Source organism: Conger conger, chromosome 11, assembly GCF_963514075.1.
Source record: "Conger conger chromosome 11, fConCon1.1, whole genome shotgun sequence".
Classification (NCBI taxonomy): domain Eukaryota; kingdom Metazoa; phylum Chordata; class Actinopteri; order Anguilliformes; family Congridae; genus Conger; species Conger conger.
The window spans coordinates 47818177-47840178 of record NC_083770.1 but is presented as its reverse complement, the minus strand read 5'-3'; positions in this window follow the sequence as shown (position 1 = coordinate 47840178).

The following is a 22002-nucleotide window of genomic DNA, read 5'->3' as shown; positions in this document are numbered from 1 at the left end:
ACCACTTTGTCACAACGATGGTGGGGCAGATTTACCAGCTTCAGCGCTGCGCGGTATCCTCCTCCCCTTTTTATTGGCCATTTCTGTATTTATTTCAGCGGGATGGATGATAAAAAAAGGCGGTCTTTTGAAGTGCTGGCCTCGCGCTGGCTATTAGCCGGCACTGAAAATGGGTCTCCTCTTCCCCAACACTGAAACCCAACTTCCCAACCCCGGGCTGATGAAATGACAGGGCTTTGTATTAAAATCACACTGCTGTACACACAATGGCACCTCCGCTGTTTTTGCACACATAGAGCCCTGACCCCCCCCCCCCCCCCCTATTCCAGTTTGACTTCCCTGCTCACCTGTCAATCAAAGTTGGTGCAAACTAGTTTTAACCCTGTCAGTCCCTGTATCAGAAAACATAAGAGTGGAGGCACAAGTTTAACGACCGCAAAATCCCTAATGGCACTCTCCACCACTCTAACGTTACCCATTCGACCCATCAAAATGACTGCTATACTATTGTTTTGAGCCCCTATTAAAACTCGCCTAAATGTTCTGAACCAAAACCAGAGCCCCTTGGGGATTTGGGTGGAACCTCTTCATATTTGGACTGGGAACTGGCCGGGTTAACAAGAATAATAAGAACTTACACACTCCCGACATCAATATTGTTTTGTGAAACTGCATTTAGAAGTTAAGTTCCTTGCCTCACAATTTACAGAGGATCAAAATTGAGTGCCTAAAGCCATCTCCGGGCCTGAAACTCTCCATTTCATATGTTTTTACTTCCTCTGATGTCAGTACGGTGCTAGCAGTGAATTATAAATGAATTGATTTTTGACTCTTTGTAACAAATCGGCATTTACATGTTTTTTTTTTGTCATTTTTTTTTCAAGAAATCCTATCATCCCTCAGTGCAGTTGTGTGCTTTTCTTAGACCAAAAATGCTGTTCTAGTGTACATTCATTTGAGTTACAATGGAGACATGCACATTGAGAGTTTGTGCCCCTTCTATGTTATCTGATACAAATACAAAGACATGCAGATTATGCTGCTTTGGGGGGTGGGGGGCATTAACAGGGCGATGCTGCAAAAAGTGCATGTGTGCTCCGTCAACCTACCCTGTATAAATAAAAGTTAATAAATAAAAAAAAATACACAAACAAGGAACAAGAGCCATTTTTGTGGTAAAAAGCTGACATGGCATCCCCACCCCAATCCATCCAGTTGTGTAGTAAACCCGAAATAAGGGCCATTCATAAAAAGTGCTGGAGGCTGTCTCTGTTGCACTTTCAAAACCAAACGAGGCTTGAAATGCCTGGGAGATAGAGTGGATGGGGCTCGCCGCCCGAGAAATGATACATTATGCAAAGAGGAGTGTATACACTGCCGGCGAGTTTGACCTATTTTGAAAAAAGGAAGTTAATGTTTGGACGCCCGATGTTGTCGTAATGACACTGTCCAGAGACAGCCAATCAACGGAGAAGCACTGCTCTGCTCCTCGCTTTCTGCTCTGACAGGCCGATGTGCCTTCTGCCAAAATTGATTGCGGGGGGTTTCCCTCTCACAGGGGAACTGTGCTGAAACTAACAGTCAGCTCGTTTACTAGGTTATAGCAAGGTCGGTTACGCCGTCAGTCCCGGCCAAGTTTGTCCATTACAGGCACCGCGAACGAGATGGGATGGTCTCCGCTTGCTCGTCAGCCCGGCTGTTGATAGTCACAGGTAAGTAGGGTGTCAGGTGTGCCTGATGTTTCGGATCCCGTGCCGCTTGGGCGGGACTGAAAATGACAGTCATTCATAAAAGATCACATTCTTCTGTTCTATTTTATGTGCTTATTGCCAGAGCTAGCTAGCGGGTATGGTATTGTAGATGGCGAGAAGTTGTTCTCGGTACTAGATGTGCTTTTATACTGCGGCCATTGTCCAGACTTGCCGCATAGTTGACTAGTTTATGTGCCGTTCCATTTTTATTTGGATTCCTCATTCAGAATTAAAATTGCCTTATTGATGTGTTATTGACATGAGTATATGGGCTGGATTCAGTCAACACCTGTCCTTAACTATGACTTGGAAGTAAATACAATTCTGAATTTCCGTCCTCACAAATGCACTTTGACAAATTTAGCAATTGTTAAAACTGAATTTGTGAAGAAAAACATTATGTTCCAGTTTATTTATGTAGTAAGATGAAGAACTAAGTTAACATTAGCCTACATATACCCAGTGAGCGCACTGCTATTGGGTATTTATTAGACTAACCTTTTCGACTCATTAAGTCTTCTGCTGCTCTAGAGCCTGTTGTGTGTGAAAATCCAAGGAGATCAGCAAACACTCAAACCACCCTGTCTGGCACCAACAATCTTCACAATCAAAGTCACTTAGATCACCTTTCTTCCCCATTCTATTAAATTTTGGTCTGAAGAAACAGCTGGACCCCTTGACCACATCTAAATGCTTTTATGCATTTAGGTGCTGCCACGTGAGTGGCTGATTAAATATTTGCATTAACAAGCTGGTGTACAGGCCTACCTAATAAAGTGGTCAGTGAGTGTATAAATTTGGTCAGCACACTGGTGCTGATGACCCCAATCACTATGCCAGAAGGACAGCTCATGTCTCCGTTATGAAGCCAAAGCTCATTTCATGTCGTCTATCACGGTGAGAGTAAGCTTGTGGTAGAGTCGTCCACACTGAAAGATAAGGTCTATCATTAACATCGGTTACCAAGTAACATGAATAATTCCGTAAATGCAAGTCCCACCAACCACCCCTCGAGCACATCTCATAAGTCCGTTGTGATGGCTCTTCGATCCACAGAGACCCAGAGAGAGATTGAAAAATGCATTCTCTGAGCTGTATGGCACTTCAGCTACCATGGAGTTTGTTATAAAATCATGATTGAATTTCAATTTAGATTGTTTTATTGCTTAGTTAAAAAATGAAAATGTCTTTGGCGTGGATTCTCGGCTGTCGGTGAGGTATGAAATGCGCAGTTTATTTGTGTAGAACCGCCCCTTCAGAGTCTGGCTTGCAGCCTGTGGCCTGGAAGTTAAGATGATTTTTTTCTCTTCTTCCGCCTTTTCCCCCCTCTTCCAGAAAATCTGCTCTGATTCTTTAATGCATTTTCATAAAGGCACAATCTGTTCATGATTTTAAGAGACTCTTGAATTTCAGTCTATTTTCAGCCCCAGAATTAGATGCTATTTTTCAGTAAAAACCGAAATGTAGCTGTCCTTTTTAGCCTTTGGGAAATAAAGAAAAGGGCATGTGGAAAGAGAATTATATTTTTCTCTTTGATTGGCTTCAGTTAAAAGAGTTGTCGTAGTCTTTGAAGAACTATTGAATTGTCGTGAATGATAACGAGGGCAAAGAATGACATTGAGCTTCTTCTTTTAAAAAATATTCTAATTTATGTTATCAGCCGTCTTCACAATAACGTTCTCATTTCAATGTTTTCATGTCTTTTGCATTCGCATGCAGTATTTGTAGATCTCAGAAAAGCAGGGTTTTGTGGCAATGGACAAATTCACAATGGTAATTAATCTAATTTCCGCTAGTGTACTAGTCTTCTTTCTTCCTCATTGGTACTTGTTCAAATGTGAATCGACCGTCATAGTAACAGTGGCATACGACTGAATTCCCCATACTCTTCCTCGTTTCTACTTGTCCAATCACGATGGCTGCGTACCATCCCCCCCCCCTCCCCTCCCGGGGAAAGGTCAGTCCGGGATATCTACATTTTGTATATATTTTTAAAGAGTATTGGCTTCCTGTTTCCTCCATTTTGTCACCAGGCTTCCCCCCCCCGTGCCTATAAATGTCAGTGGGATTGAGCGGCCGGCCCGGCAGCCTGGCGTGGTAACGATGGTCACGTGCGCGGTAACGGCGGTCTCGTGCGCGGTAACGTCGGTCACGTGCGCGGTAACGACGGTCACGTGCGCGGTAACGTCGGTCACGTGCGCTGTAACGTCGGTCACGTGCGCTGTAACGTCGGTCACGTGCGCTGTAACGTCGGTCACGTGCGCGGTAACGGCGGTCACGTGCGCGGTAACGTCGGTCACGTGCGCTGTAACGGCGGTCACGTGCGCTGTAACGTCGGTCACGTGCGCGGTAACGGCGGTCACGTGCGCGGTAACGGCGGTCACGTGCGCGGTAACGTCGGTCACGTGCGCTGTAACATCGGTCACGTGCGCTGTAACGTCGGTCACGTGCGCGGTAACGACGGTCACGTGCGCGGTAACGGCGGTCACATGCGCGGTAACGGCGGTCACGTGCGCAGCGTCGTCTGGCCCTGAGTCGCTGCGTCTTTGTGCCGCGGAGGGCAGCCCCCGGTTTCAGCGCAGTGTGGCAGCCCCTAACCCCGCTGGAATTTAATTACCACTGCGCTTTTCTGTTTAAATGACACTGACGTGCGGGGGGGGGGGGCAGGGGGGGGGCAGGCGGGAGACGGCAGCGAGAGGTTTATTTGAAGCGGGGTTTTTTTTTCTTCTTCTTCTTCTTCTTCTTTTTCTTCTTCTTCTCCTTCTCCTCCCTGCGAGGCACAGATGGTATTTTTTTTTCCTTTATCAATGTCAGCGTCGGCTTCTTTCTGCTCTGATGAATAGATTCTAAAGAGGCCCTGACATTATTTCAGATAACAGAGGGAGCCAGGGAAGGGGGTCAAGGATGGAGAGGAAATGTCAGCCGTGTGGAAATAAAATGAGATTGTACATGTCAGAAAGAGATTCTCCAGAGAGGGCTATATGAAGATACTCTTTTTTTTTGGGGGGGGGGGCGTTGTTGTTTGTTGTTTGTTTGTTTGTTTGTTTTTTGGACCAAAAGTCACTGCGTATTGAGAAAATTTGCATCGCGTGCGCGGGTAGTGACAAAACCGAAAAAACGGTTGATTAACGATTAACTGGAACGCTACGACTTGGTGAGACTGGTTTAACTGGGAAACGGACAGCAGCTGGATGCGTTGGTGGATGGGATGGTGGCGTAATCGGGGCAGGAAGTTGCCGTGGCTTCGGTGTGCGTGTCGTGCTGTGAGCGCGCTCAGTTCGCGCTCCCGGGCCAGGACTGGCACCGTGCGTGGGGCTGACGGGAGCTCCATGGCCGCTGGGCACCAGTGCCAGGCTCTGATCTCCCTGTCCCCCGGGGGGTTCTGCCTGAGGGACAGGCATCCGGAGAGTCTCCCCGGGGAGGGCGGTGCCGGGGGGGGAGGGAGGGAGAGGGGGGCGTCTCGTTCCCCTGCGGCTCCTGAAGCAGTTAAACCCGCTCCCAGCAGAACCGGCTCCTGACCCCGTTCCTCCAGTGAAGATCAGGTCTGAGGCCTGCAGTGTCCCCTCTGCTCCCTGCTCGTGTGTTTGCAGTGGGAGTTGGGTTTTTTTGGGGGGTGGGTGGGGGGGTGGAAGGGGAGCTGTCACAGGGAGCCAAGCCGCGTTGACGGGACATTCGCGGGCGACAGGGTTGGCCGAGCACATTAACCAATTAGATCACAGCAAGTCTGTGACAGGGTGGCAGGAGGCCCCTGTACTCGCGCCCACCGAATCTCCCATCAGCCCCCTGTTGGGGGGGGGGGGGGGGGGGGGTGCCTGGGGGTGGGGGGATTGGATAGCTCCTCCGTGCCTCATCGGCTGAGACAACCAGAGGGAAGGAGCTGTCCCCGACAGCTGGTCCCCCCCCCCCCCCCCCCCCCTCCACCCGCCCCCCTTTTTAAAACTTGATGCAACAAAATCTCTGGGGTTCCTCGCACGTTGCCTGGCGCTCTGTGCGAATGACAGAGGATTAGCGCGCTTAGCGCTACGCATGCGTTCCGCTAACCTGCCGTGCGTTGGGGAAGACGAAGAAGATTAACCTCATTTATTATAACGTGTCTGCGTTTGGCTGCTGGTTTTCTCTCTTACGGTGCCTCTGTAAGTCACAAATCCAACATGGATGGCCACGAGCTCGGCCAATCAGGATCAGCCACCGACTGCATAGTGACTGTGGATGTGGCTGGAGATGGGGGTGGCTGTAAGATAATGTCCTCAGGTTTAATGTTATATTCTCTCTCTGTGTCCGTGTGTGTGTGTGTGTCTGCTTGTGTGTGTGTCCGTGTGTGTGTGTACGTGTCCTTGTGTGTGTTGTGTAAGTATGTTAATGTTTTTCTATGTCTGTGTGTATGCATGTGCATGTTTGTGTGTGTGTATGCATTGTGTGCGCGCATGCATGTTTTGACACAGATAAGCTGTCCTTGAATCCTTTTGTCAGTGTGAACTTTTCTTGGCGTTGCCGCTCTTTGTCAGCAGACAATAAAACGGCGCTGAGCCTGGCTGCTCGGAGGTGGCGAGGGGTGGGTGGGTGTGCGTTTGCTGCCTGGGCATTTGTCAGCAATTACATTTCAGGGTTGTCATTAAAGACGTCAAAGGAAGAGACGCAGCACAAAGCGGCCCTGTGAAGAGTCTTCCCCGGCAGGCTGCGCTCGGCCGCGGCTCCTCACAAAGGCCCGGCGATATCGCGGCTGTGCCGGCCCTACGCGCCCTTCTCCTCACTCCCACGCTCCCGTGTTCTGGCACCTTGACCTACCCGCTGGAGACGACCTGCCCCTCTGCACTCCAGCCGCCAGACTCCGCCAAAAACGCTCGCTCGCGTTGCGAAAATGTACCGGGCGGGATATTCGGGCGGCTAGATTCAACGTTTTTTTTTAGTTTAGACGTAAACTAAGAGCCGTTGTAAAAGTGTGGTCTGTTCTAAAAACCCGCGGAGTACCTTGTTTCTTTTCACGACGAGCTATTTCACACATCGACTTGCACTCACTCACTGTTTTATGATTATCCTATAGAGGCCTGTCATGTGACTAATGTAAAGATCCTTGACTTTAATTACCTCTTGCCAGCTTGCTAGCGCAGCTGATTTTCTGCTGTTATAATGTTATGGTTGCACAGAATTATGGGTGACCGTAACCATGGTTGACAGCAAAGGGGAAAACTTTCCTGCACATGCTCAGTTTGACCGCTTCAGAGACGTTTTTAAGATCTGTGTGCTCCACACCATTTAGGCCAAGTTTTTTTTTTTGGTGTTTGATATAGATTTATTATTATTATTATTATTATTATTATTATTATTACATTACATTACATTACAAGGGATTTAGCTGACACTCTTATCCAGAGCGCCATACAATGAAGTGCAGATCAAACACAGGGACAAGTGCGAAGAGGACCCGAGAGGACAGCGCGGTTCCGAGTCCTAGCGTGACCATACAGATACAATCGGAAAAACCCTTGAGGAATACATCAACTTACAAACTAGCATACCACAGTTGGCAGCTAGAATACCCAGAGTATTATTTGCTTTAGGTTTTGTATCAGTGGCACTAAGACGGAGAGCAGCACGCTGTGACATTGCGAGACTGCGTTTCTGTGTAATTTAGTGATGCAACATCAAGCTTATTGATTGGAAGGTATTTATATCCCTGCCTAAGTCCTGAGGAAGACATGCTGAGATGTGCACTGCTCTCCATCCTGTCCTGTAAAACTGAGTATTTCACACAGCCTGGCCCTGAGGACCACTATAGGCTATTCCCTTAGTTTCTCTCAGGGGCGGCCTGTAGCCTAGTGGCTAAGGTACATGACTGGGGCGGCCTGTAGCCTAGTGGCTAAGGTACATGACTGGGGCAGCCTGTAGCCTAGTGGTTAAGGTACATGACTGGGGCGGCCTGTAGTCTAGTGGCTAAGGTACATGACTGGGGCAGCCTGTAGCACAGTGGCTAAGGTACATGACTGGGGCTGCCTGTAGCACAGTGGCTAAGGTACATGACTGGGACCTGGAAGGTTGGAGGTTCAAGCCCCAATGTAGCCACGATATGATCTGCCCAGCTGTTGTCCCGTGATTAGTCTAGTCAACAGTGAGTTGCTTTGGATAAAGCTAAATAACGTATTATTTATTTTATTATCTCTGGTAAGGAGTGTTGTCTCAGAGAGGGGTTGTGCGTAATTGTCTTTGTATATTTCATTATATATCTTAGGATCGACTGACAAACTTTCCCTTCGTCTACGCTGTCGGAAAACAAAGTGCAGCGAGAACACGTGAGATGAGAAATCCAGGTTACCCATCCGCTGAACTGTTTAAGACGGGGTTTTGTCGGCCGCGCCGGCACACCAGAGCCGAGCGCAAACAGCAGCTGAGCCAGCCAGCTGCCGCCGCTCAGCGCCTCTGGGTAATCGTCTCTTTCTGGGGCGCACTTCCTGCCCGCGTCCTGCGCTGGCGCTGAGCAGCGTGCGGTCTCACATCCCGTCCACGTGATCGTCACACGCGGGTCTCACGGCTGACAGGGCGGCCGTTACTCCCCCCCCCCGTGGTTCGCGTGGCGAGCAATTACGATTGCGCATTGATTATGGGCCGCCGTCGATCGGATAATGCAGAGGACACCTGTATGTCACTTACCGCTGAGACTGCTCTAATTGCAGGTTAGCGGCGGCGGGTTTCTGACGGCTCTGAAAGGCCTGGTTGGAGGCCACTGCCTCCCGGGTTCCCTGCTCTGGCTCTTTAAAAGCTCCCCGATGGGGAAGTCTCTCGTACTGTAAAGCGTAAAATCTGTCAGAACCCAGGCTTTCTGGGGGCTGCTGGGATGCCTTGACATTGATGCTTGAAATCATGCCTTTCTTTATCCCCGGGCTTCTGAGAAGAAGAAAAAAAGTAAACAAAAGAATAAAAAATGCTTCTTTTTTCTTTTCTTTTTTTAACTTCATTTTTCATCCCCCCCCCTTCCCTCCCTTCATCCCTCCCTACTGTCTGCTTCAGAGATTGTGAGCACTCCAAATGTTCAAGGTCAGTTTTCAAAGAGCGGAGTCTCTTTTGGAGAAGATCTGGGGAAAGGAACCGGGACACTGAGTCACGTTGCGGAGATACAGTGAGATACAGTGAGATACAGTGAGATACTGTGAGATACAGTGAGATACTGTGAGCTACAGTGAGCTACAGTGAGCTTTGGAAGGGGAGTCAGAGATACAGTGAGCTTTGGAAGGGGAGTCAGAGATACAGTGAGATACATTGAGCTACAGTGAGATACAGTGAGCTCCAGTGAGCTACAGTGAGATACAGTGAGCTACAGTGAGATACAGTGAGCTTTGGAAGGGGAGTCAGAGATACAGTGAGCTTTGGAAGGGGAGTCAGAGATACAGTGAGCTTTGGAAGGGGAGTCAGAGATACAGTGAGCTTTGGAAGGGGAGTCAGAAATACAGTGAGTTTTGGGAGGGGAGTCAGAGATACAGTGAGTTTTGGGAGGGGAGTCAGAGATACAGTGAGTTTCGATGGGGAGTCAGAGATACAGTGAGTTTTGGGAGGGGAGTCAGAGATACAGTGAGTTTTGGGAGGGGAGTCAGAGATACAGTGAGTTTTGGGAGGGGAGTCAGAGATACAGTGAGTTTCGGAGGAGAGTCAGAGATACAGTGAGTTTCGGAGGGGAGTCAGAGATACAGTGAGCTTTGGGAGGAGAGTCAGAGATACAGTGAGCTTTGGGAGGAGAGTCAGAGATACAGTGAGCTTTGGGAGGAGAGTCAGAGATGCAGTGAGCTTTGGGAGGAGAGTCAGAGATACAGTGAGCTTTGGAAGGAGAGTCAGAGATACAGTGAGCTACAGTGAGATACAGTGCGTTACAGTGAGCTACAGTGAGATACAGTGAGTTACAGTGAGATACAGTGAGATACACTGAGCTTTGGGAGGGGAGACTAAGATACACTGAGCTTTGGGAGGGGAGACTAAGACACAGTGAGCGGATACTTCCCCCACGGAAGAACACACATCAGGGAGGGGCAGTCACCCATCAAGCAAACATGCCTCAAATTAAACTGCCACATGCAAAGGGCTCTTCAGCTGCCACTGAACTTATTAACCAGATGCAGACAATGTCATTTCAATACCGATGCAAAATCCTGTGCAAGTGACCCAAACTCTAATATTAAACGCAAGCTTGTATCACTAGCACTTGTGTATGTACATTGTGAGTATGTTTACATGACAAATAAACATATATATACAGTCAGAGCCAGCAGGGTCACATGCATTTAAAATCAAATGGAGATGTTCCCGTCACGTGCAGTGTAAAGACGCTAATGGTACTATGCATCTGTTTCCATTCTGTTATCCAACCGCCTGAAATATCTACAATTCAATGAAAGTGAAATAAATAAATATAAAGAAATAAATTCTAATGTAATGCAGGAGAAAAAAGTAGATTAAGTTTGAAAACCTTTGATTCCGTTTGTGCAAATGCAAGTACCCATAGATCTAAAGATTTGATCAGCATACAGCCTCTTAGTCGTTCAAAATATAATGGAATGCAGAGCGAATATTTCTGGCAAGTAACTCCTTGGGAGATGTACCAAAGAAAAAGATTTTTTGAAATTGAACCGTTTGACATTTTAGGAAAATATCTGTGTGTTTAGAATCAGTGCTCATTCTTCCAGGGGCCTCTCCTGAAGTGTGTTTTTGTTCTCGCAGTTCTGTCCCAGTCTAAATCAGGTACAGTAATGGCTGCACCATTTCAGCATAAGTGAAGGCAGCGTGGAAATGAGACAAAGCAGAAAGAGTTTGGTGGTGAACCGCGGTCTTTGAAATCAGCAGGCACCGGGGGTTGGCTCTCCGCACCGAACCACCACCCCGCCATCTAGCTATCCCTCCACCCAGCCACTCAGCCATCCAGCCACCCACCAAGCCCACCAAGCCTCCACCCCTCTACCCCACCAACCCTCCACCCCTCCACCCCACCAACCCTCCACCCCTCCACCCCACCAACCCTCCACCCCTCTACCCCATCAACCCTCCACCCCTCCACCCCACCAACCCTCCACCCCTCTACCCCATCAACCCTCCACCCCTCCACCCCACCAACCCTCCACCCCTCTACCCCACCACCCCTCCACCCCACTACCCCACCACCCCATCACCCCACTACCCCACCACCCCACCACTCCATCACCCCATCACCCCTCTACCCCTCCACCCCACCACCCCTCCACCCCTCCACCCACCACCCCTCCACCCCTCTACCCCACCACCCCTCCACCCCTCCACCCCTCCACCCCTCTACCCCACCACCCCATCACCCCATCACCCCACCACCCCTCCACCCCTCCACCCCACCACCCCATCACCCCTCCACCCCTCCACCCAGCCCTCCGCTGCTGTAATTACCGCGGCTCAGGTAGGAGTGTTCATATTTCATCTTGTGTATTCCAGATAACATCTAATAATCCCAAAGCGTTTGAAATTGGTATCTTTGCTCATGCATTATGAATGAGTCGCTGATTGCTTTTTTGCATAGATTAGCAATCACTTCCCAGAAAGCTTTCATATAAAAATGTGCCAGAAGCGCTTTTCTGGAGACTCGAGACCACGCTTCCTCTCCACTTTTTAAAGATGTGTGCAATAGAACAGGTGATTATTTTTTATTTTTTTTAAATGCCTTCCTGATTTATTTTTCCGTGCACACCTCCACGGGGGCAATAGCGGCTTCTGCACCCCCCCCATCCCCCCGTCCCCTCCGTTTGATTGCTCACTTGTTGCCCTCCTGAGCAGGCACTGCGTTATTCTCCACCGGGGTAAATAATGGGGTAAATAAGGACCGGAGAACTCTGCTTGCCAGTCAACACTGGAGATGTGGGAGTCAAGGGAATGTGTGGTGTGACAATTTCATTTCTTCTGGAGGTAAAAAAAAAATGAATCAATAAGTAAATGTCCCGTGATTGGGCGGGACGTGTTGTGCAGTCTGTTTGGCAGCTGTCTCTTGGTTCGATCCAAAACCAACCAACCAAACCCCCCCCCCCCTAAAAAAAACACCCCCATACAGCGCTGTGATTCTCTCTCTCTCCGCTACCCTCTGCTCTCCACCTGTCGAAAAAACGAGAGGAGGAGAGGCTCTCTGCTGTCCTGTATTAATAAATAAGTGGCAGAGGACACGTATGGATGAGAACCCAAATGGGTGTGAATGACGATGGCAGCCCTCTGCCCTGAGAGGGGCTCTGTATCAGGGGCTCCAGCTGACTGAGAGGACCCCCCCCCCCGCCCCCCGCCCCCTGAAACCTCCGCTGAACGCGCTGCCCCCTGCCTGTCAGGGCCGTCACCGCGGGCGTTTCGGTGGGCGACGGCGTGTGATTGGCGCGCCCCGTCACACTGGACCCGACGGAGACATATGGCGCGTTTGACAGAGGGAGCGGGAGCGGGAGCGGATGGCGCTGAATGATAAAACGCTCTCTCCCCCCCCCCGGCAATGTCACGGTGCGGGGAGTGTGTGGGCTGTCGCTCACTCCAGCGCTGACTCCCGGCCTCTCCGCGACACCTCCTCACGGGGCCAGAATGTGTCCTCCTCCGCCTCGGCCCAATCTGACACTGCCTGCGACCGGCTCCCCACCGCTCTCCAACGCTCCCAACCGCTCTCCAACGCTCCCGACCGCTCCTGACTGCTCTCAAACGCTCCTGACTACTTCCGACCACTCTTGAATGCTCCTGACTGCTCTCCAACACTCCCGACTGCTCTCCAATGCTCCTGACTGCTCCTGACTGCTCTCCAACTCTCCTGACCGCTCTCCAACGCTCCCGACCGCTCTCCAACGCTCCTGACCGCTCTCCAATGCTCCTGACTGCTCTCCAACACTCCCGACTGCTCTCCAACGCTCCTGACTGCTCCTGACCGCTCTCCAACGCTCCTGACTGCTCTCCAACGCTCCCGACTGCTCTCCAACGCTCCTGACCGCTCTCCAACGCTCCCGACCGCTCTCCAACGCTCCCGACTGCTCTCCAATGCTCCTGACTGCTCTCCAACGCTCCCGACTACTTCCGACCACTCTTGAAAGCTCCTGACTGCTCTCCAACGCTCCCAACCGCTCTCCAATGCTCCCGACCGCTCTCCAATGCTCCAACCACTCTCCAATGCTCCCGACTGCTCTCCAACGCTTTGAGCATAATTGAATATGGGTTAGGTTTTCACAGCAGCGAGGTTAGTGATTCCGCTCCATCTCTCATCCGGCTGCTGCTGACCTTCTTAAAGGGCCGGTCTCCAGTGACGCCTGGTGATTTATCGGGGCTTCTGGGATTGAGGAGGACTGTACCCGCCACGGAGGTCGCTGAGGTCGCGCTCTGACTGTGTCGTTTGAAAACCGCCGGAAAACACATGTAGCATGAACAGGGCTTGCTCCTCATTGCATTACATTGAGCAGACGCTTTTATCCGTGCGTATCATACAACAAACAACCCAATATGTCAGATAGTGTACGATTCCCATATGATTGGTCGTAAGGCTGTGTCCAGCACACAAGGTAGATGCGCCAAGTCTGTCACGACCATACCGAGATATCTTCGACGTCGCAAGCTACAATCCAAATTTTACAAGTATTTGATTAAGATTAAGGTACAAAATACACAGGGCTAAAGACTCTGCACATCATATGCCGATTGCTTCTCCACGGATTTCTTTGTCAGGAAAATACAGGCTCCGACTCTAACATTTATGTGGAAAATGGCTGTAACAAGCTCAGTGGAAAACAGGTGCAGTTTGCCATCTACCTCTTGACTTCTCAGCCCGACGTGTCTATTTGCATACCATTCATGTGTAGTTAGTGCAATGGAAACATTTGCACCTGCTGTTTCATCGCTACATAAATAACAGGAGATTGGCAAGGTATATACGGGCCAGATGTTGTTGTGGGGGTTGAGGAGATGAGAAGTGTACTTGCTGTAAACTGAACCGTGGTAACCTGCGCCGCGGCACGGCAACGTTAGCACATCCGAACATCGGAATATGCAACCACGACGCTCTTCGCTGCAGTTACTTTACACAGCGCTCATTTAGATGAGTCTTTTCCTTTCATTATAATGCAGAGACTATGCCTGTACCAGATATCAAGCCTATCTGAATGTAATCTGGCTAGCTATCCGGCTTGATCAAGATGTAAATTATCATTAGCAGTTATTTAACTGAAATATTCAAATATTCAAATTGTTTCACTGAAACATTCAGTAAGAAATTCTGTTGAAGTTTATGTCTTCTGACAACTCCCTTGTCTTCTGAATATCCCTATTACCTAGTACAATCCTGCCAGTTCTTCCACAATACATCTGATCTTATAGTTTGCATAGTGATTTGTGGCTTGTGCTAGCTGTCAGGTTTTGAAAAGAGCAAAATTGTCTCTGGGGGGAAATCGTCATAAAAAATGACAATAAAAATGGTAGGCTAAGCATTTGCAAGCAGCACTAATCAACAGGTTTCATCCCAACCCGTCTTCTTTAGTGCTGCCGTTTGGAAAGCGTGATTGGTTGAAATGGATTCCTGGCCTCTGAGTGCAGTTACTGTAATATTTCTATGGTATTTGATCAGGATGAAGTGCCAGGTTTTATTGGAGACCGTGGAGCGTGGTAATGAAACCAAAGACCAGCACTTTAGCAGGATGGACCACATAGGAGGCGAGATATGAGCCATTAACATTACGGGTTAGTTATAACAAGCTGAATTATTACGAGATAATTTATCCCAGCTAGCGGACCATCTTTATTAGAAATGATGTTATCAGGCTACAATAAATTCATAGTGAAATGAATTTGGAAGTGTTTAGGTTAATTTATTTATTTAGTCATAAACTAGTCTCAAAGATGGTAGGTCCTGGATGGAGTAGAGAAGAATAATAGGCGATTGTTTGTTATGATATGTTTTTTGTGTGATTACAGCATAATGTGTATAAGTTGATGTGATCAAACACTGTCAATTATCCATTTTAACTGTTGCTGTATCTCCATCTGAAAACATCCCATTGTACGGTATCTCCCCAGACACCACCTCCCCCTCCGCACGCACACACACACACACACACACAAACATACACACACACACACACACACACACACATACACACACACATACACACACACATTCTCACAGTCACACACACACACACACTCTCACACGCTCACACACGCACACACACACACACACACACACACACACACACACACATATGCACACACACACACACACACACACACACACACATACTCACAGTCACACACACACACACACTCACACACTCACACGCACACACACACACACACACACACACACACACACACACAGACACACACACACACACACACACATACACACACACATACTCACAGTCACACACACACACTCACACACACACACACACACACACACACACTCACGCATGCACGCACGCACGCACGCACGTACACACACACACACACACACACTCACACTCACAGTCACACACACAGACACACACACCATTCCCCCCCCGGAGATATAACGGTAGCCACCACTCTGTAAATTCCTTTCGGGTTACCAGTCCAGCCCTCCGGCGTTTAACCGGTCCGCAGATCAGTCCGGGTTAAAGTTTAGCTGGTGTGATTAACGTGCATGTGGCAGCCCATGACACGTCCCCTTTACCCCCCCCTGGAAGCGGGGCGCGGCAGGGAGAGGAGAGGAGAGGAGAGGAGAGGAGAGGCCAGGGGAGCGACGTGACCGCAGACGCGGAGTGACTGTGATGTTTACCCCGTCTAATGGCCCCCTCCTCGGCCGCGGCGGGTCCTGCCTCGCCGCGGAGGAGCGGAGCGCCATATCTCACCGCGCCGGCGTTCCCGCGGCTGACAGCCGCCCTCCGCCGTCAGACTCGGGCTGCAGCGCTCCGACAGGCCCGCGCCGTCCCCCCGGGCCCCGGCCACGGTCCCTGGGGGGAGAGGGAGGGAGAGGGGGGGGGGGGAGGGACGCCGTGAAGGCTGCAGGCTCCGTGTGGCTGCTACTCTCCGACTGTGACAAGCTCTCGGTGGAAACTCACAGGGACAGCAGTCAGAGAGCCGCCAGATATCAACACCGCGTGTCACCGCCGCCCCAGGTCTATTTTTCATTTAACCTTTATTTATTTAACCAGGCGGGTCGGTTAAGAACGAGGTCTTATTTACCAAGACGGGGTTGCGACACTGCTAATTCTCACACCGCTCTTGCGGTCATTAAAGTCCTTTATTGTTTTGTTTTGTATCAACGTCTGTATTTTCTTCCCTGTCGTTCTCAGTGAACATCACGGAGCTGTAAGGCTGGACAGGAATTGAGGCGGTGAAGGTGGATCTCACGCCGGCGGTAGCCCACACTGTGTCAGAGCCACGCCGGCCTAATGATGAGTCTCACCCCCCCCCGGCCCCCCCCCGGCCCCCCGGCCCCCCAGCTCAGATTTTAATACGTATTGTCCGTGTTTTTGACACGGTTGATAAGCCAGCGCAGTGTTTTCCAGAATCTTCTCACAGCCCTAACAGGTCCCGCGTGACAGATGCCGCCCGGCGAGAGAGAGAGAGAGAGAGAAAGAGAGAGAGAGAGAAAGAGAGTTGACGGAGGTGTGAGCTCTCTCGCCCCCTCTCCGTCCTGTTCTTTTCTTTCTCTCTCTCTCTCTCTCTCTCTCTCTCTCCGCACGCGGGTCGATAACGGCTTGACTGACAGGATCCCTCCCTCACAGGCTCCTTAATGGATTCCAGAGCAGGCCATTGGCTTTGTACCTAATGATGAGCTTATTGATGTGGGACATCCTGCCACTCTCCGGTCCGGAGACAAAAGGGCGGGGAGAGAGATCCTTCAGCGGCCGGCAGAGGGGGGGAAAGAAACGCCCGGAAACTTCAGCGTTGCCGAGTTACGGCGTGAGTGACACACGGGTTGAGGCTAGTCTGGGCTGTCAGGCCAAGCTGATGTGTTTTTATCATATTTTATTTTATTCATTTATTTTATTTCACAGTGACAATATGCATTAATAACATTTCTAGGGGGCCGTTTCAGAGACACAGATTAGGCTCAGTCCTGGACTACACTGAGTCCTGGAGGGAGAGTCTCCATTAAAAATGGAATTTGTTCCAGGACTGGGCTCCATCAGCGTGTGTGAAACAGGCCCTGGATGCGCCAGCCTTGGCCAGGGAGGATCGTTGTCCTCTGCGGTTCCTGGGCTGCGTATTCTGGCTGTGGGAGGAAACCCACACAAACACGGGCAGAACATGCGAAATGCCGGCCAGAACTCAAATCCATAGCCTCTTTCTTCCGAGATAACAGTGTTAATAATGATAATAATCATAATAAATCAAATGTATTACAGGCTTCTCATTGAGAGAACAATCTCGAGCCACTGACTACCACTGCTAGCCACTGCACCGCGGTGTTGCCCGCGCCGTCTCGCTTTGTTTACGCTCCGGTCCCGGGGCCGGCTGGCCGTCCTCTCGTCTCAGCCTCTCCGTCAGGAGACCTGCTGCTCGCCCCACCGCCGTCTACACGGCCGGCCCTCCGCTCCACTCGGGAGCGTTTAGAGTAACGCTGCTCCCGGATCCGCCCGCCCGCCCGCCGTCACCCCGAGAGCGAAGGCCCCGGGGCCCCCCGGCGGGGCCCCCCCCGCCTGCCACTCCGCCGCCCCTGCCTGACAGCTCTGCTCTTGTGGAAGGTGACAGGAAGTGAGGCGGGAGGAGCGGAGCGCGGCTGCCTCTGCCCCGGGCTGTCGAGCGGAGGGCGCGTGGCTCAGACGTCCTGTCCTCCGAGCGCTTATCTGCGCCTGTCTGATGCCCGCTGATAAGGGGAGAGACGTCGGATCTGATTCCCCCTCCCCTCCCCTTCCCCCCTTCCCCCCTGCACCAACCGCCCTTCTCCTGCCCGGAGAAACCGCATCAACTGTAAATAGCTCCGTATTGGCAAAACATTTAATGAGCTATCGATGGTTTCAGGCTCTTCTGGAACCACGCCCCCCCCTTTCCTTTCATCAAGGTGAAAACTTAATACGGGACCCACGTTCATCTGCTGGAATAGGTTATTAAAACTGCACTTCTGCCGTAATTATGTTCTGTGTGTGTGTGTGTGTGTGTGTGTGTGTGTGTGTTTGGTGTGTGTGCCCATGTGTGTTTAAGGTGAGTTCCGTAAGTCTATGTGGTTAAAATGCAGAGCTTAATTATTAAAGAGTATTTTTATACATTTTGGTTTCACGCGATATGGAATACCCTCAAATTAAAGCTCACAGTCTACACTTTAACCTCATGTTCGTTTCATTTCAAAAACCAATGTGCTGGAGTACAGAGCCAAAACGACGTCTCTGTCCAGATACCTATATATCTGCACTGTATGTCTTTGTCCCAAACATTATGGAGCTCACTGTATATATAGGCATTTGGCATTTAGCAGATCCTTTGAAGAGAGCCTTTATGCAGCTTACAGTCTTACATGCTTTTAATTGGTTGACTTGTCTTTTATGCGGTTGGGTGTTAACTGAAATAATTCAGGTGAAGTACGTTGTGAAGGGTGGAGTGGCAGCCTTTTCCCACCCGTTATACTCCACCTCCTCCCTGTCGTGTCACGGTTATTTTCAGCTAATCAACATGTTTTTCTCACTACAGCAAAATGCTAGAATCAGTTCACTCCGGTGAGCTGGTACTACCAGCCATTATTGGTTCATGAAATTGAACACATAATAGAACGCTTGGATTGAAAAGAAAAAAAAGCAGAAAAAAAAAAGCTAAAAGTGTTGGCATTTATAAGTATATAAGTTGAATGCAAGTATGTTCTATTCAGGGAGTGCTTGTTCAGAATCTGTTGCCTCTCTATTTAGAGTAGAGCTAGAGTAGGTTCCATGGCTTACTCTCTTTTATAATTTGACCTGGTTGGTCAGCTGGGTTCTCTTTGCAGTGATGAAAACTTGTGAATACAATGGGGTGGGGAATGCCAGGGATTGGTGACACGTTGTATGGAAATCCACCTTCGGTGTGAATTTGACTGGGATTGTAAGGACATCCACCTTCGGTGTGAATTTGACTGGGATTGTAAGGACATCCACCTTCGGTGTGAATTTGACTGGGATTGTAAGGACATCCACCTTGATGCGTGAGCCCGAAAAACGATACTGCCTGGAAAACCCTGACGAGGATACTCCCTTCCACAGTGCCGTGGTGGTCTGCAGTGGCCACAGTGAAGCAGGGCCTCAGTTTGACGGACTCTGACCGCGACCCCGTCACTCAAAGCCCCCGGGGCGTTTCGCTGACTGCGTGGTGATGTCATGCCTTCTCCCGGAGCGGCTGTCGATGGACCCCCGCTGCCGACTCCCCCGCTTTTAATTGGTGCAGAATGCGGGGAGCACGGTGACACGCCGTGTGTTCTAAAGATGATGACATCACAGTGGCGCCCTCTGGCCGCGGTGCGCTGGGGCAGCTTCCTGAAGCGCGATCAGATACGTCCTCGATATGTGCGGGAATCGAGACCCTCTTCTGGGATCTTTTTTTTTTTGCATCTTCGCGTCTTTGCTGCTGAAGCAGAACTCGGGCCATTAAGTATGATGTCACACAAGTTCACAAGAACAGCGAGACCAGACGAGAACAGAATTGATTAGCACCCATTATGCCATTTGAATTATGTGCACGGCTCAAACCTATTTTTAAAATGTTATTTTCCAGTGGACTGCATCAACATCTGTACTGAGCTGAACATTCAAAGCGAGAATGCTGCCCTTAAGCTTGGGCAAAGAGCCAGTAACTGTTGCAACATTTTTTTTTTTTTTAAATGAATGCCCAAAATGATTCCAAAAAAAACAAAACAACATATTTGCAAAGCTGCACAGCATGACATTTAGCATTGGACCTAATCCAAAACGAATCTCTAATAATTTAGCTGTCTTTTTACCTTTATAATCCTGGCAGAACAGATTGTTCCTTCCCGTTGATGTGGAATATAAACTTCATATTTGCTGAGAGATCACGCACGCGGCTCCTGGTGGCGGCGGCCGCCCCCGCGCTCCGTTAGTCTTCCTGGGACGCAGCGGGAAACGGGGCGAACGAATGTGCTTTTGATCCTTCCTGGAATCCGGCCTCTTTACGACCCTCATTGTGTCCCGGGGCAGATGGGATTGAGGGCTCCACGGAGGTCGTTGGCACCTTGGGTTTGCGGCGGGAATATCAAAGGCGAGGGAGCCGGGCCCCCCGCGCTCAAACGCGGCGCGGATCGATTGCCGGATCAACGCGCAACATCAAAAACCCGGATCGGTCCCCTGCCACCGCCTGCGTCTCTGCATGGGGGGAAATGAATCTGCACTGAAATGTAGGCTGGATGAAATGAATGTGAGCTGAAATATAGGGATGGATGACATTAATGAGAACTGAAATATAGGGATGGATGACATTAATGAGAACTGAAATATAGGGATGGATGACATTAATGAGAACTGAAATGCAGGGCTGGATGATATTAATGAGAACTGAAATGCAGGGATGGATGATATTAATGAAAACTGAAATGCAGGGCTGGATGAAATGAATGTGAGCTGAAATGTAGAGCTGGATGAAATGAATGTGAGCTGAAATATAGGGATGGATGACATTAATGAGCACTGAAATGCAGGGATGGATGACATTAATGAGAACTGAAATATAGGGATGGATGACATTAATGAGAACTGAAATGCAGGGCTGGATGACATTAATGAGAACTGAAATGCAGGGCTGGATGACATTAATGAGAACTGAAATATAGGGATGGATGACATTAATGAGAACTGAAATGCAGGGCTGGATGAAATTAGTGGGAACTAAAATGCAGAGCCAGGAAACTGCTCTTTGAGTGAGTCCTCCTGGTGTAAGAATGGAGGTAGCCATGCAGGAGGGTTTGGCGGCTCCAGATTAGACCCACACAAGGCTCTTGTGAGGTGGCATGTGTGTGAAGAGACAGGGAGAGAGAGAGAGGGAGAGAGAGAGAGAGAGAGAGAGCATGAATCCGGGGTCCTGTGGTCCGTCTGTCCGTCTGTCTGTGTGTGTTCAGCAGGCAGCAGTTGGGAGGGTACACAGATCAGGATTCTGCGCCAGCCCACCCCCCCCCCCCCCCTCTCTGTAATTAAGAAAAACATTTTGTGTGAGATTAGAGGGGAACCTGGCGTGCTATTGTGCTGGTCTGCTTGATTAATAAAAGGCGGCTAATTTTGCTCTAGTAAAGCTGCTCTCCAGAATGCTTCCTAATTACACATTAGCGGTGTGAATGGCCCCCGCCGCGCCCCCACCCCTTACCCCCCCGACCCCCCCCACTGGGCGTGCCCATCGGCACATTGCTGGCTCTCCCTCCCAGGAGCAGCTGATTCCAGCCAGCCCCCTGCCCCCAGCCCCCTGCCCCCAGCCCCCAGCCCCCAGCCCCCAGCCCCCAGCCCCCAGCCCACAGCCCACAGCCCCACAATGTGCAGCAGATGTCAGGAATCGAAGATGATGAATTATGAATACGGCGGTGATGCAAATTCCTGCGTAGTGGGGGTTAAAAAAAATTAAAATAAACGCTTATTCCACCTCACCCCCCCCACACCCCCCTTCCTGTACTTCCACCTAAACAAGAAGGCTGATTAAAAAAATTAAGAAAACATTTAAAAAAAAACGTTTTGATAGACTTTGCCGAGATGGTACGGGGGTTCATTTGGCGGTAAACAGCGGCAGATCTCCCCCTGATTGGCGGGGATGAATCCGGCGGGCGGCGGTGGCCTCCCTCGGGCGGCGGACACCGGGGGCCCTGACAGCTGGAGTCGGTGTCCTGGAGGTGGCAGGGAAACCAGCCCCCTCACTGCACAGCGTTTACATCGTTACCTGATTACGGTTCGGGGGGGGGCGGGGGGGGGGGGGGAGCGGGGCTCAGCGACAGCGACAGCTGCGGAGGGGACCGCCAATTAACGCGCGGCGGGGCGCGGCGTTCGCGCTACGAGCCTCAGCACGCGCTCCCGCCTCGCAGCCAGCCGCCATCTTCCGATTCGCCGGGTCGGCGGTTACGAGCTCCATCCTCCAAAGCCAATTTTACATTTCACATTTTAGTCATTTAGCAGACGCTTTTGATTGATCCAAAAGGTGATTTGATGTGAAACCATCAAATCTGTAAATTTGCAAAACATGCGAATGGGAGATGGTTTTGTCCCGTATGGGAGATGATTTGTCTCGTATGGGAGATGGTTTTCTCTTCTATGGGAGATGGTTTGTCTCATATGGGATATTGTACATCCTGTGCCCCATATGGGAT